Source organism: Papio anubis, chromosome 1 (assembly GCF_008728515.1).
Source record: "Papio anubis isolate 15944 chromosome 1, Panubis1.0, whole genome shotgun sequence".
Classification (NCBI taxonomy): Eukaryota; Metazoa; Chordata; class Mammalia; order Primates; family Cercopithecidae; genus Papio; species Papio anubis.
In genome coordinates this window covers 143705906-143721308 of record NC_044976.1, presented here as the reverse complement: position 1 = coordinate 143721308, position 15403 = coordinate 143705906, and positions in this window count along the sequence as shown.

Below are 15403 nucleotides of genomic sequence, written 5' to 3'. Positions count from 1 at the left end.
AGCACAGAACTAGGATCCACTATAGAAGGGAAGTAAATGAAGTGAGCCATGTAACTGCCATATCTTTCTGTCTGGGAGCACTTTCCAGATTGCAGTGCAGTAAGGAGATCCCTCAGAATGCCTGGCACTCTCACTGAGTTGAGTAGACACAGATCAGAGTTTGGGAAGATTGAGGTGGCTAGAAAGAAGAGAGCTGTGTGGGGAAAGGGCTCCAAAAATATTGACGCAGATCCCGTGACTCTATTGTTGAGTACTAAATTATATATGAATAAGGTAAAAGTCCATGAGGTCAGCAAAACAGCTCAAGAGTTGAGGGGCTGAAAGATACCTTCACTGAAGGCCCCAAGTAGTTACACTTTCATAGTGATGCTAAGCTGGCCTTAGAATAAAGGAAGCTCTGGATCAGTGATCAGCAAAGCATGGTGCCTGGGCCAAATCCGGTTGATGACCTGTTTTTGTTAGACCCATCAGATAAGAATGGGCTTCACACTTTTACAAGGTTGTATTTAAAAAAAAAAGGAGGAGGAGAAAGTTATGCAATAAAGATTGGGTGTTATCTAGAAAGCTTAACTTAACATTTACTACCTGGCTCTTTATAGAAAAAGTTTACTGACGTGCCTTAAAAAGTCTAAAAATAATTCTTGAAATAATCAAACTGATTCTCAGTTCACTTAACTTCCTGCCAAAGTCTAATACTTTAAATAAATAAAATAAAATCTGGCACTTAACAGGGTACAATTCAAAATCCCTGGCACCCAATAAAAATTATTAGACATGCAAATAAGCAGGAAAATGTTATTCATAATCAGAAAAAAATGACTCAATAGAAAACTCAGAAATGACAGGTGATGGAACGTGCAGACAAGGACTTTAAACAGAGGTTGTAAATATGCTCAAGGATTTAAAAGAGAACATAAATATAATAAAGAGAGAAATAAAGGATATATTAATGACACAAACTGAGCTTTTAGAGATACAAAACACAATCTCCCAAATGAGAAATTTGCTATATGGGACTTAATTCTGCAGAAGAAGGCCAGGTGCAGTGACTCATGCCTATAATCCCAGCACTTTGGTAGGCCAAGGCAGGTGGATCACTCGAGGTTAGGAATTTGAGACCAGCCTGGTCAACATAGTGAAACTCTGTCTCCACTAAAGGTACAAAAATTGACTGGGTATGCTGGCACTCGCCTGTGGTCCCCGCTACTTGGGAGGCTGAGGTAGCAGAATTGCTTGAGCCTGGGAGGTGGAGGAGGTTGCAGTGAGCTGAGATTGCACCACTGCACCACTCCAGCCTGGGCAACAGAGAAAGACTCTGTCTCAAAAAAAAAAAAAATCTGCAAAAGATTGGTAAGCTTGTAAACAGAGTTTCAGTGACTATAGGACAAGATGAATTAACATTTGAGTAATTAGAATCCCAAAAAAGAAGGATGGAGAGGAAAAAAATAGGAAAAGAAATAATGGTCAAAACATTCCAAGTTTGATGAAAACTACGAAGCCCTAATCCAGAAAGCTCAATAAGCCCCAAGCAGGATAAACACAAAGAAATCACACCAAGATAAATCGTAAACAAAAATTTGTGGTAAAGAAAAGACATTGACATCGAAAAGTAGCCTATTGGCTGGGCACAGTGGCTCATGTCTCTAATCCCATCACTTTTGAGGCTGAGGAGGGTAGATCATGAGGTCAGGAGTTCAAGACCAGCCTGGCCAAGATAGGGAAACCCCGTTTCTACTAAAAATACAAAAATTAGCCAGGCGCGGTGGTTGGTGCCTGTAATCCCAGCTACTCGGGAGGCTGAGGCAGGAAGTTGCTTGAACCTGGAAGGCGGAGGTTGCAGTGAGCCAAGATGGCACCACTGCACTCCAGCCTGGCAACAGGATGAGACTCCATCTCAAAAGAAAAGAAAAGAAAGAAAGGAAGCCCATTACACAAACGACTAAAATAAGAATGAAAGTGAGCCTCTTGTCTCAAACTATGCTGCCATATTCTAAAAGAAAAAATGTTAACCTAGAATTCTAGAATTATATATATATACATATATATAAAAAACATCTATCAAAAATGAAGATCCATGCCAGTAATTAACATTTGGAATTTGAAATTTGCTAATAATAGTACCACTTATAATACTACCAAAAATTACATATATAGATATATACCTAACAAAATATGTACAAAATATGTACAAAATCTATAAGCAGAAAACAACAAACTTTGATTAAAGAGCTCAAAGAAGATCCAAATAAGTGATGAGACAATTCTGTGATTCATAGATTGGTAGACTCAATATTTTTAAGATATCAACTCTACCCAAATTAACCTGTAGGTCCAATGCAATACCAATCAAAATCCCAGTGAGATATTTTTTAGATATCAATAAAATTATTGTAACATCTATAAGAAAAGGCACAAGATGTAAAATAGCCCGAGAAAAAAGAATAAAGTTGAAGGACTTACACTACCTGATTTCAAAACTTACTATAAAGCTATGAGGTTGTAAAAAGACACACATGAATCATAAACGCCCATTTCTTAAAGAAACCAATCTCAAAAGGCTAAAAACTATATGATATTCTAAAAAAGATAAAGCTACAGAGATGATTGAAAGATCAGCGCTTCCAGCCTGAACAACATGGCAAAACCCCATCTCTCCAAAAATAAAAATTAAAAAAGTTAGCCCACATGGTGGTACACACCTATGGTCCCAGCTACTCCAGAGGCTGAGGTAGGAGGAACACTTAAACCTGGGAGGTGGAGGTGGCGATGAACTGAGATGGTGCCACTGCAATCTAGCCTGGGCAACAGAGCAAGACTCTGAATTAAAAAAAAAAAAAAAAAAATTAGTGTTTGCTAGAGGTTTAGCAGTGAGGAGCAGAAGTCAAATAGATGAAGCTGGGGATTTAGAGTAGTGAAACTATTCTGTATGATGCTATAATTGTGAATACATGATATTATGCATTTGTCAAAACTTACTGAATTTTACAGCCCAAAGAGTGAATGTTAGTATAGCATACACAAATTTGGAGAGAAAAGGTCATTTAGGAGGTCTAGAAGGTTGGGAGAGTACCAGGATAGAATCCTAAATATGACAAAATAATCTGGCTGTATTACAAATGTATTAAAAAATCACACTGAAGGGGCTAGAAGAAAAGATGCTGACCCAAGTAACTTTAGAAATGGATTTTCATTTATTTGTTTGTTTTTAATATGGCCTTACTAAATCAATGGCAGAGTTTTTAAAGCAAAACAGAAACAAGTGTACATAAGCACTGTACTCTAGCTGATAAAGTTGTACCTGACAGAAATATGAATTAATAATTCTGACATTTCCGAATAATGGAATTAAACACTAGTAAATGGATGGTGAATGGTAGAATTTGAATTTCTCACTCTTGGAGTGGGAGTTTACAAAAAAGGAGTTAGTATATACATCCATGTTTTCTTTCTGTCAGCTGAGAGGGCCTAGAAGCAGTGACACTCTAGTAGCAACAAGCACACCTAGTACCCAGAACTTGGTTTCTAATATCACTCTCCAGTAAAAAGAACCAGGGCTCTTTGGAGATGGATGGATGGATGAATGGATGGATGATCATAGGATGGATGATTCTAGGACTGGAGCAAGAAATATACAGGTGAGCCTGGAGCCTCTTGTCATGTCAGAAAATAAAGAGGTATTCAAAACATATAAACAAACCAAGCCCCTCAGTGATAAAAGTATGTCAAAGGGACAGAGGAGAACAATATGAGCAACAAGATAAACTAGTGTTGTACTAAATCACAATAAATAAACTATTCAAAAAATAAGAGAATCCTTCTAAATTCTTTTATAAGATAGTTTTAGTCTAATACCAAAACCAAACCGCCAAAAAGAGCTACAGGTCAAATCCCTCATAAATACAGATACAAAAATTCTTAACAAAATAGTATTGGCTGGGTGCAGTGTCTCATGCCTGTAATCCCAACACTTTGTGAAGTCAAGGTGGGCAGATCGCTTGAGCTCAGGAGTTCAAGACCAGCCCGGGCAACATAGTGAAACCCCGTTTCTACTAAAATTATAAAAATTAGCCAGGTGTGGTGGCATGTGCCTAGAGTACCAGTTACTCAGGAGGCTGAGGCAGGAGTATCGCTTGCACCTGGGAGGTCAAGGCTATATTGAACTGTGATCATGCCACTGCACTCCAGCCTGGGTGACAGAATGAGAGACTGTCTTAAAAAACAGAAAAAGAATTCAATCAAATTAAACAATATGTAAAAAGGATAATTATGGTTGATTTGTATTGCATGAACTTAGCTAAGCTGAAATTGCATTTTCCAGAATTCTTATCCATCCATAATTTTAAGTTAGCATTGGCCTGAGGACACATTTTGCTTAAGATATGAAAGGTGCAAGTGAAGCTGCCACCATATTGCTTTTACACATGGAAAGTTGATGTGGGTAGCTGGTGCTGTTACAGTGCACACACATTGTTGCTGATCTGGTGGCTTACCTTGTTGGCACTGCACAGTAGCTGGGCTTTCAGTTGCTTTACTCCCACTGGATCACCTCCTTCAGCTTTTCTGAAACCAGTGCCAGAGTGTACAGCTCCAGAAGCAGCAGCTGAGCTTGCAGCTTCTCCAGCTCCCGCCAGATCTCTTCCTTCAGGTTCTTTGAATCGTTGGCCAGCATGTGCAACTCCTGGGGCAGTCTCCAAGTCCACAGCTCTTCCAGCTCCTGGAGGAATCTCTTCCTCCAGGTTCTCTAACACTTGGGCCAGTCCCAGCACCAAAGATAGAAGTGATAGTAGTACATAAAATGTTTTGCTAGCTCCCACAATTACATAAAGTCAAATCCTTGTAATATACAAATTCCGTAGTCTATATTGAGTATAGTGGTTCTTTTCTTCTGATCAAAACTTAATTGACACAATAATACATCATGACTATGTGGAATTTATTCTAGGAATGTAAGGTTTGTTTAACATTTAAAAATATATCAATGTAACTCACTATATTAATAGGTGACTGTGAAAACTCTGTGATTATCTCAACAGGTACAGAAAAGAGATGTGAAAAAATTTAAACTGCAACAGCCATGTATGACATAAATGATCAGCACACTAGTTATAAAAGGAAACTTCTTCAACCTGATAAAAGGTTATCTATAAAACCCATAGCTAATAACATAATGGTGAAAGATTCAATACTTTCCTCCTATCAGGAAGAAGGCAAGGATGTCCAGATCCATGACTTTTATTTAACATTACACTGGAGGTCCTGGCCAGCGTAGTAAAGCAAGAGAAAGATTTTTAAAATCATGTAAATTGGAAAGGGAAGAAGTAAAACAGTTTTTATTCATAGATGGCATGATCATGTGAATCAATATTGTACGAAATCTGCAAAACAGATCCTACAACTAATAAGTAGATGTGGCAAGTTTGCAGAATGTAAGATCACTAAGCAAAAATCAATTGCAGAGTAGCTTCAAAACACAAAATATATAGGGATAAATATAATAACTTGTGTGTAAGATTTATATACTGAAAATTCTCTCACTTTGTGGAGATAAGCCAAAGATAATCTAAGAAAGTGGAAAGACTTCCTAGGTTCAAGGATTAGAAGACTCAATAATGTGAAGCTATTAATTCTCCCTAAATTGATCTATAGAGATCTCAATCAATCAAAATCTAAGTTGGATGTAGTAAAAATCAACAAGCTGGTTCAAAAATGTATGATGAAAATGCGTGGGACCTAAAATAGTCAAGGTAATTTTGAAACAAAAAAGTTGGAGGAGTTACATACTACTCTGATTTCGAAACATAATATAAAGCTGCAGTAATCAAGGCAGTGGGTATTCATGTAAGAATCAATGGGATAGAAAAAGATCCACACATATATAGGTGATTGGTGTATGACAGGAGTACCAAGGTACTTCAATGAGAAAGGGATCGTCTTTTCAACAAATGGTGCTATCGATATGAAAAAAATTGACATCCGTCTTTACTTCACACCATATACTGAGGTCACATACTTAAACAAAGAAGTCAAAATGATAAAACATCCAGAAGAAACTTAGAGAAAACACTTTTTTAGCCTTGTAGTAGTCCAGATTTTTTAGGATACAAAAAAGCAAAAACTGTAAAAGAAAAATATAGTAAATGTTCTTCATCAAAATGTAAAACTTATGCTTTTAAAACACACCATTGAAAAAAAATGGCAGAGCATGGTGATTCATCTTTGCAATCCCAGCACTTTAGCAGGCTGAGGCAGGAGGGTTGTTTGTGCATAATAGTTTGAGACAATATGAACGACACTTCTCAAAAGAAGACATTTATGCAGCCAACGGACACACGAAAAAATGCTCATCATCACTGGACATCAGTGAAATGCAAATCAAAACCGCAATGAGGTACCATCTCACACCAGTTAGAATGGTGATCATTAAAAAGTCTGGAAACAACAGGTGCTGGAGAGGATGTGGAGAAATAGGAACACTTTTACACTGTTGGTGGGACTGTAAACTAGTTCAACCATTGTGGAAGACAGTGTGGTGATTCCTCAAGGATCTAGAACTAGAAATACCATTTGACCCAGCCATCCCATTACTGGGTATATATCCAAAGGATTATAAATCATGCTGCTATAAAGACACATGCACACATATATTTGTTGGAGCATTATTCACAATAGCAAAGACTTGGAACCAACCCAAATGTCCATCAATTATAGACTGGATTAAGAAAATGTGACACATATACACCATGGAATACTATGCAGCCATAAAAAAGGATGAGTTCATGTCCTTTGTAGGGACATGGATGAAGCTGGAAACCATCATTCTCAGCAAACTATTGCAAGGACAAAAAACCAAACACCGCATGTTCTCACTCATAGGTGGGAAGTGAACAATGAGATCACTTGGACACAGGAAGGGGAACATCACACCCCGGGGCCTGTCATGGGGTGGGGGGATGGGGAAGGGATAGCATTAGGAGATATACCTAATGTAAATGACGAGTTAATGGGTGCAGCACACGAACATGGCACATGTATACATATGTAACAAATCTGCACGTTGTGCACGTGTACCCTAGAACTTAAAGTAAAATTTTAAAAATAAAAGGTAAAATAGAAAGTTACTGGAAAAAAAATAGTTTGAGACCAGTTTGGGTGACATCCCATCTCTACCAAAAATAAAAATGTTTTAAAAATTGGCCGGACATGGTGGTGCATGCTTGTAGTCCCAGCTACTTTTAGAGGCTAAGGAGGGAGGATTGCTTGAGCCCAGGAGGTCAAGGTTGATCATGTCACTGCACTCCAGCCTGAGCGGCAGAGCGAGACTCTGTCTCAAACAGAAAAAGAAAAGAAACAAAGAAAAACCTCTAACTGGAAGAAAACATTCTGACAAAAGATTTGAATCCATATTTTATATTGAACCTACAGCTGAGAAATTACTGATATCCAGAATTTGTAAAGAATTCTTACAACAATAATAAGATAAAATCTAGTTTTTAAAAATTAACAAAGATTTCAACAGATTCTTCACAAAAGATTATACGCAAATTGCCAACTATCACATAAAAAGATTCTCAATATTATTAATCTTCATTAGTCATTAAAAATGTTCAAGCAGTTTAATTTATAGTAGCTAAAAACTGAAGATAACCCAAATACCCACCAAAACATAAATGTAGAAACAGATTACAGATGCTCGTTGACTTACGATGGGATTATGTACCATAAACCCATTGAAAATTGAAAATATCATAAGTCTAAAATGCATTTAATACAGCTAACCTACTGAACATCGTAACTTACCTTAAATGTGCTCAGAACACTTACATTATACTTTAATCGGGCAAAATCATCTGGCAACACAGTATGCTGTAGAGTATTGGTTGTTTACTCTCACGGTCATGTGGCTAACTGGGAGCTGTGGCTCACTGCCGCTGCCCAGCATCATGAGACAGTGTCGTACTTCATATCATCAGCCCAGGAAAAGATTAAAATTAAAAACTCAAAGTACAGTTTTTACTGAATGCATATCACTTTCACACCATCATAAAGATGAAAACTCATAAGTCAAACTGATGCAGGGCAGGTGAGCCCCAAAGTGGGGCTTAGGCCACAAGGGTTCTTTGCTTCGTCCAGGAAAGAATTCAAGGGCCGGCTGGTGGTAGGGTGGAAGAGGCAGCGTTACAGCTCCTGCAGTGTTACAGCTCCATGACTGCTCCTGCGGAGCAGGGCTACCCCACAGGCAGAGAGTAGCAGCTTAGGGTGGTTTTGCAGTCATATTTCTACCTACTTTAATTACATGTAGATTAAGGGTGGTTTATTGCTAGGGAAATTGCTAGGGAAAGGGGCGTAACTTTTGGGTCATGAGGTTATTGCCGTGGAAAGGGACAGTAAGTCCTGGGTGCTGCCATGGCCCAGGTAAACTGACATGGCACACGGGTGGGCATGTCTTATGGAAAAAGCTGCTTCTGCCCCATCCCTGTTTTAGCTAGCCCTAAATTTGGTCCAGTGTCCAAGCCCCGTCTCTGGAGTCAAGTCCCACCTACTACCTCAAAACCATCATAAGTCAGGGACAGTCTGTACTGAATATCCATACAATAAAATATTACTCAGTAATAACAGATATGAAGAGTATACACATGAAGAGTATCTAGCTTGAACACAAGAGTATATGTATTTATTTTATGTAAAGTTGTAGAAAGGGGAAATTACTATGTAATGGCAGAAAGTAGATTAGTGGTTGCCTGGGATCAGGGCTGGGTGGGAGACTAACCGCAAGCAGATGCAAGCCTGATCTGGCGGCAGTGATTACACAATGTATACTTTTGTCAAAACTAGTCAAACGACTCACTTAAAACTAGTACACTTTACGAAACGAAAATTATTCCTTAATAAAATTAATTTTTAAAAATTATTATTTTGTACCTTAGAAAGAAGGAATTGAGTGTTTGCTTGACTGCTATTCCTTTTGCCACCACACTAGTACAGACCTCCATCACTTCAAAAACATCACAATTCCTCATGGTTTAACACTTCTGATAAGGAATGATGCATTCTCCAATCTTTATAAAATTATAAGCACATCTTAAAATCCAAACTGATAAAATGTTATTACCACTGAGGATTGAACTGAGTGCCACAACCTCCCAAACTGGGAAACGGATGGCACTGAATGACATGGCATATATTGTGAGGGCATTAATTTTACTCAAATGTAAGTAATTTAAGGCTGAGCACAGTGGCTCACACCTGTAATCCCAGCACTTTGGGAGGGCGAGGTAGCCAGATCACTTGAGCCCAGGAGTTTGAGACAAGCCACAGCAACTTGGTGAAACTTCATCTCTACAAAAAAAATTAAAAAAAAAAAAAAAAAAAAAAGCTAGCCAGGTATGGTGATATGCACCTGTAGTCCCAGCAACCCAGAAGGCTGAGGTCGAAGGATTGCTTGGGCCCAGAAGGTTGAGTTTACAGTGAACTGAGATCACGCCACTGCACTCCAGCCTAGGAGACAAAAATGAGATCCTGTCTCAAAAAAAAATGTAAGCAGTTTAAGACAATAATTTTCAGATGATGCACCACTAATTTGTGAGTTAGAATGCAAAGTGAACATGCTATTTTTAGATAGAAAGTTTGTCTTTGACAAAACCACCAGTTTGTCACTGTCCGCCGTTGTCTAGGTCTGGATTGTTGTGTGAAAAACAGAGCAATTTTATCATTGTAATAAAGACAAAGTTTTTAGGTTTAGATGTAGGATTTGAAAGGGTCTAAGACAGAAATGTATCATAGGAGGCTGAGGCAAGAGAGTCACTTCAACCCAGGAGGTGGAGCTTGCAGTGAGCCGAGATTGCACCACTGCACTCCAGCCTGGGAGACAGAGCAAGACTCCATCTCAGTAATAATAATAATAATAATAATGATAATAGAATAAGACATTGCTAGAGAATGGAAATTAAAAACTTTAATAGCGGTATATTTACTATATGTTAGAATTGTTCAATTTGTTTTTGTGGTGGTGGTGGTGATTAGATTTTGTTTTGTACCAAAATGCTAAATATAACATTTGATTCATACAGAAGAGTACATATATATATATATATGTGTGTGTGTGTGTGTGTGTGTGTGTGTGTGTCTAAGGTATGAAATTAAAAAATAGCATGAACATTCATAAACCTACCACCCAGTTTAAGAACTCTACCATTACATCTGCTGGTGTGCTCTTGTTCTATTGAACCACACTGTCACCCCTACCCTCCTACCTCTACCATTGCCCTAAGTATATATATAATTCCTTTACTTGTATTTTTCAACACTTGGGAGTTATACTTTATTATGTTTATAGTTATACTGCATATGTATATGTCTCTAAACAATTTATTGCTAAAGGTTCACTTGTTTTCACATTTCATGAAAATATCAACTTGTATGAGTCTTCTGAGAAATTGATTTTTGCCTCTATATTACATTTCTAAAATTCATTCATATTACTGCATATAGGTGTAGTTCATTTTCACTGTTATGTAATTTTCCATTACATGATAAAACATTATATATCCATTATCCTTCCAACAGATAAATGGATTTTCCCCAACTTTTCATGACTATGAAAAATGCAGCAATGAATATTTTAAATTAATTTTTAATAAATTAATTTTTTTCAAGACAGGATTCTTATTTTGTTGCCTAGGCTGGTCTCAAACTCCTGGGCACAAGCTATCCTCCCACTTCAATCTCCTGAGTAGCTAGGACTACAGGCACATGCCACCATGACTAGCTTGAATATTTTAAGTGTATTTTTTGGTACACCTGAATAATATTATCTCTAGTATCTCTAACTAAGAGTGAAATGGCTAGATCATAGATTATGTAAAAGTTTGATATGATAAGATAAAGCCAATATGAAGTTACATTTCCAGAAGCAATGTATAAAAGTTACCCTTTCTCCATATTTTTACCAATATTTGTTATTGTCAGACTTATTAACATTAACCTGTCAAATGGATACAAGTAAAAATGGCATCTCATTGTGGAGCTAATTTTCACTTATCTGGTAACTAGGAATTTGAACAATTTGTCAGATATTAATTTACTGTTTGTATTTCTTCAACCATAAAATAAATGTTCAATTGAATTTTTGTTTGTATGATCCTAGTTCTTTGAAATTGGGTTGGGACTTATTCATGGTATAGGGATGGTTAATTTTTACAAACGTGACATGTATGTCACAGAAAGTATTCTCTACTAGATTAATGCACTTTCTAAATCTATTAAATAGATCCTGTTAATTGTGTTATTCAAAGAGTCAATATCATTCCTATTGCTTTTGTTTATTTGCCATGTATATTAGTTTCCAGGTCTACCATAACAAAGTATCACAAACTGAGCGGCTTCAAACAACAGAAACATATTAATTATCTCGTAGTTGTAGAACCTACAAGTACCAAATCAAGGTGTCAGCAAGACCATGCCTCTCTAAAGGCTCCAGGAAAAAATCCTTTCTGCTGTTTTCTAGCATCTAGTGGCTACTGTCAACTACTGGCATTTTTTGGCTTGTAGCTGGCTGCATCACTCCTGTTTCTGCCTCCATCTTCACAGGGCCATCTTCCTTCTGGAAGTATGTGTGTCTGTGTGTCCAAATCTTCCTCTTTTTCTTTTCCTTTTTCCTTTTTTTTTTTGAGACAGAGTCTCACTCTGTCACTCAGGCTGGACTGCAGTTGCGCAATCTCAGCTCACTGCAACCTCCGCCTCCTGGGTTCCAGCGATTCTCCTTTCTCAGCCTCCCGAGTAGCTGGGACTACAGGTGCACAACACCACACCTGGCTAATTTTTGTATTTTTACTAGAGATGGGGGTTTCACCATGTTGGCCAGGCTGGTCTCAAATTCCTGACCTCAAGTGATCTGCCTGCCTTGGCCTTCCAAAGTTCTGGGATTATAGTCATAAGCCACCGTGCCTAGCCCAAATCCTCCTCTTTTTCTTATAAAGACATCAGTTACCGGCATAAGGGCCCACTTTAATTCAATATGACCTCATCTTTACTTGATTACAACTGCAAAGACCATATTCAAATAAGGTCATATTTACAGGAACCAGAGTTTAGAACATCAATATATCTCATCTTCTCGGGGAGAAGCACAATTCAACCCACACTCCTCAATCAAAAATTGAGAACTTTCACAATATTTATCTTGGAAAAAAACTGAGAGTTTTATTGAAGTTTTCTTCAGTGAGAAAGTCATTCTGGTGATGGCGAACTGAAGTAATTGATAAATTCTCTTCCCCCCCAAAAAATTATAAAACTGGACAAAGTTGCAAAAAAGAAAACCCTACCATTTCAGGGATCTGGAAATTGACCAAAAGCAAACAACAAATTTAGAAGCATGATTCACGAAAAATGCCAAACTTTAGGTAGGAACAGTGAGATCAGTTAGTACAATAGTGCGACCAGGGCAGGGCTGGCTGTGAAAACCAGCAGCTTTGCTGACTGAGGTGGGTAATTCTTTGAAGCAGAGGAAGAAGAGCTCACACAGTAGCGCTGTCAATAAAAACACTGAATTCAGTGAGAAACGAAGGACTGCAGCTTTGCAAGGCTAAAGTTACCATCCCACTGGGGTGAGCAGAAAACTGGTGGACTGGCCATAAGTTTGACAGGAAGAGCCTGGAAGTGAAGAGAGCCATAGAGAGGCTCTGTATGCTCTCCACACATCCCCAGCTGCATAAAAAGCTGTATACCGTCATAGGGAAAACCTGAGAGGGCATAATCACTCCATATTTATCTGGCTGACTGGGAGCCTAGGTACACATGCACAGCAGACCCAGAAGGGCCTGGCAGAAAGTAACGGCTGGGAAGACTTGAAAGCTTCTTGAACTTTGACTATGTTCCCCAGCCCCCACACAGAGCAGTCAGTCAAAGAGGAAGCCTTTCTGGAGAGACGTATTTGAACACAACCTCCGATTAAATATTTACTGATCACTATGCTCTACAAACACAGGTCAGTCCTTAGGAAGTCAGGCTAAAAAATAAAATTATTTTAAAAAAGGAATGTTGTAGAGATATCAGCAGCCATACACCATTGAGAGAGAGGTTCTTTAGAGGTAAGTATAGGCAATTTATTAAAAACTAAACAACAAAAGTCCTCACAGAAAAAAGTCAGAATCCCAAAATGCTGCAATATATTATCTAAAATGCCCAGATTTGGCCGGGCGCGGTGACGCACGCCTGTAATCCCAGCATTTTGGGAGACTGAGGCAGGTGGATCACCTGAGGTCAGGAGCTCGAGACCAGTCTGGCCAACATGGTGAAACCCCATCTCTATTAAAAGTACAAAAATTAGTCGGGCGTGGTGACAGGCACCTGTACTCCCAGCTACTCGGGAGGCTGAGGTAAGAGAATTGCTTAAACTGGGGAGGCAGAGGTTGCAGTGAGATGAGATCCCACCATTGCACTGCAGCCTGGGTGACAGAGCAAGACTCTGTCTCTAAATAAATAAATAAATAAATACCACAGGTTTTAACAAAAAGTTATGGGAGAATATGATGACAATGATTTGTCACATCAAATAAATCTTAGTTAAGAAAACCTAGAAACTGTAAAAAATAATCAAATGGAAATTCTGAAGATTAACATTATAATAACTGAAATTAAAACCTCACTATATATGCCTAACAGCAGATTTGAGGTTGCAGAATAATCAATCAGTGAACTTGAAGTACATAAATAGAAATTATGCAATCTGAAGAAAAGAGGAAAAAAAGATGGAAGAAAATTAAACAGAGCAACACAGACATGTGGGACAGTATGAAGCACGCCAAAATACATGTAACGGGGTGGAATCAGCTTGCTACTGCAGGCTCCATGAGACAGCGGAAAAATTGTCGCTGTCCAAAGTGTGAGACGGGGAACATCCGCCCGCTCACTGGGGAACCTGAAAGTCCAGATCATGACAGAAGGATTTGACCTTTCCTGGAGCTGAGACAAATTTTAGAGAGCCAAGCAAAATATAGTGGTAGAGGAAGAAGCGGAAAGAACCTCTGGGCCCTCTTGGTCCCCAGGGAGGCCATGACTTTGTCTCACAGGATCCTCGGGGAGGGCTGCCAGTGTCACTGGGGAAAGACCACAGGGAGAAGGAAACTTCCAGCTGAACTTTGTAAAAACATCAACCAAATGCAAAGTTTCCTGACAGAATCCAGGGAAGGGGGCAAACAGGGAGTGCAGATAGGAGCACAGAAACCACAGCAGATGGAGAGGCATGCAACTTGATAACCCTTCTCACTCTCTCAGCAGGGAGACATGTAGCCTGGGGCAAGTTCTTAGCCCTGCTCACTGGCTGCCTGGAAATAAACTTGGTGCTGTGGGAGGGGCACGGTGGGAGTGAGACTGACCTTTTGAAATTATATCAAGTACTCTCTCAGACCACAGTGGAATAGAATTGGAAATCAACTCCAAAAGGAACTCTCAAAACCATGAAAATACATTAAGTAACCTACTCCTGAATGATTATTGGGTCAACAATAAAATCAAGATGGAAATTTAAAAATTCTTTGAACTGAACAATCATAGTGACAAAACCTATCAAAACTTCTGGGATACAGCAAAAGTAGTGGTAAGAGGAAAGTTCATAGCATTGAATGCCTAAATCAAAAAGTCTGAAAGAGGACAAGTTGACAATCTAAGGTCACACCCCAAAGAACTAGAGAAACAAAAACAAACCAAACTCAAACCCAACAGAAGAAAAGAAATAAAGATCATAGCAGAACTAAATGAAATTGAAACAAAAAATTAGAAAAGATAAATGAAACAAAAAGCTGATTATTTGAAAAGATAAACAAAATTGATAGATCATTAGTGAGATTAACCAAAAAAAGAAGAAAGAAGATCAAAATAAGCTCAAATAGAAATGAAATGGGAGATATTACAATCAATACCACAGAAATATAAAAGATCACTTGAGGCTAATATGAACATCTTTATGTGGACAAACCAGAAAATCTAGAGGAGACGGATAAATTCCTGGAAATATACAACCCTCCCAGATTAAACCAGGAAGAAATAAAAACTCTGAACTGACCAATAACAGGCAGTGAGATTGGAATGATAATTTTTTTTAAATGCCAACAAAAAATAGTCCAGGACAAGACGGATTCGCAGCTGAATTGTATCAGACATTCAAAGAAGAATTGGTACCAATCCCATTGACACTATTCCAAAAGATAGAGAAAAAAGAAATCCTCCCTAAATTGTTCTGTGAAGCCAGTATCATCTAATACCAAAACCAGGAAAGGACATTAAAAAAAACGAAAACTACAGACCAGTATCCCTGATGAACATAGATGCAAAAATTCTCAAAAAAATACTAGCTAATTGAATCCAACAGTGTGTCAAACAGATAATCCACTATAATCAATTGGGTTTT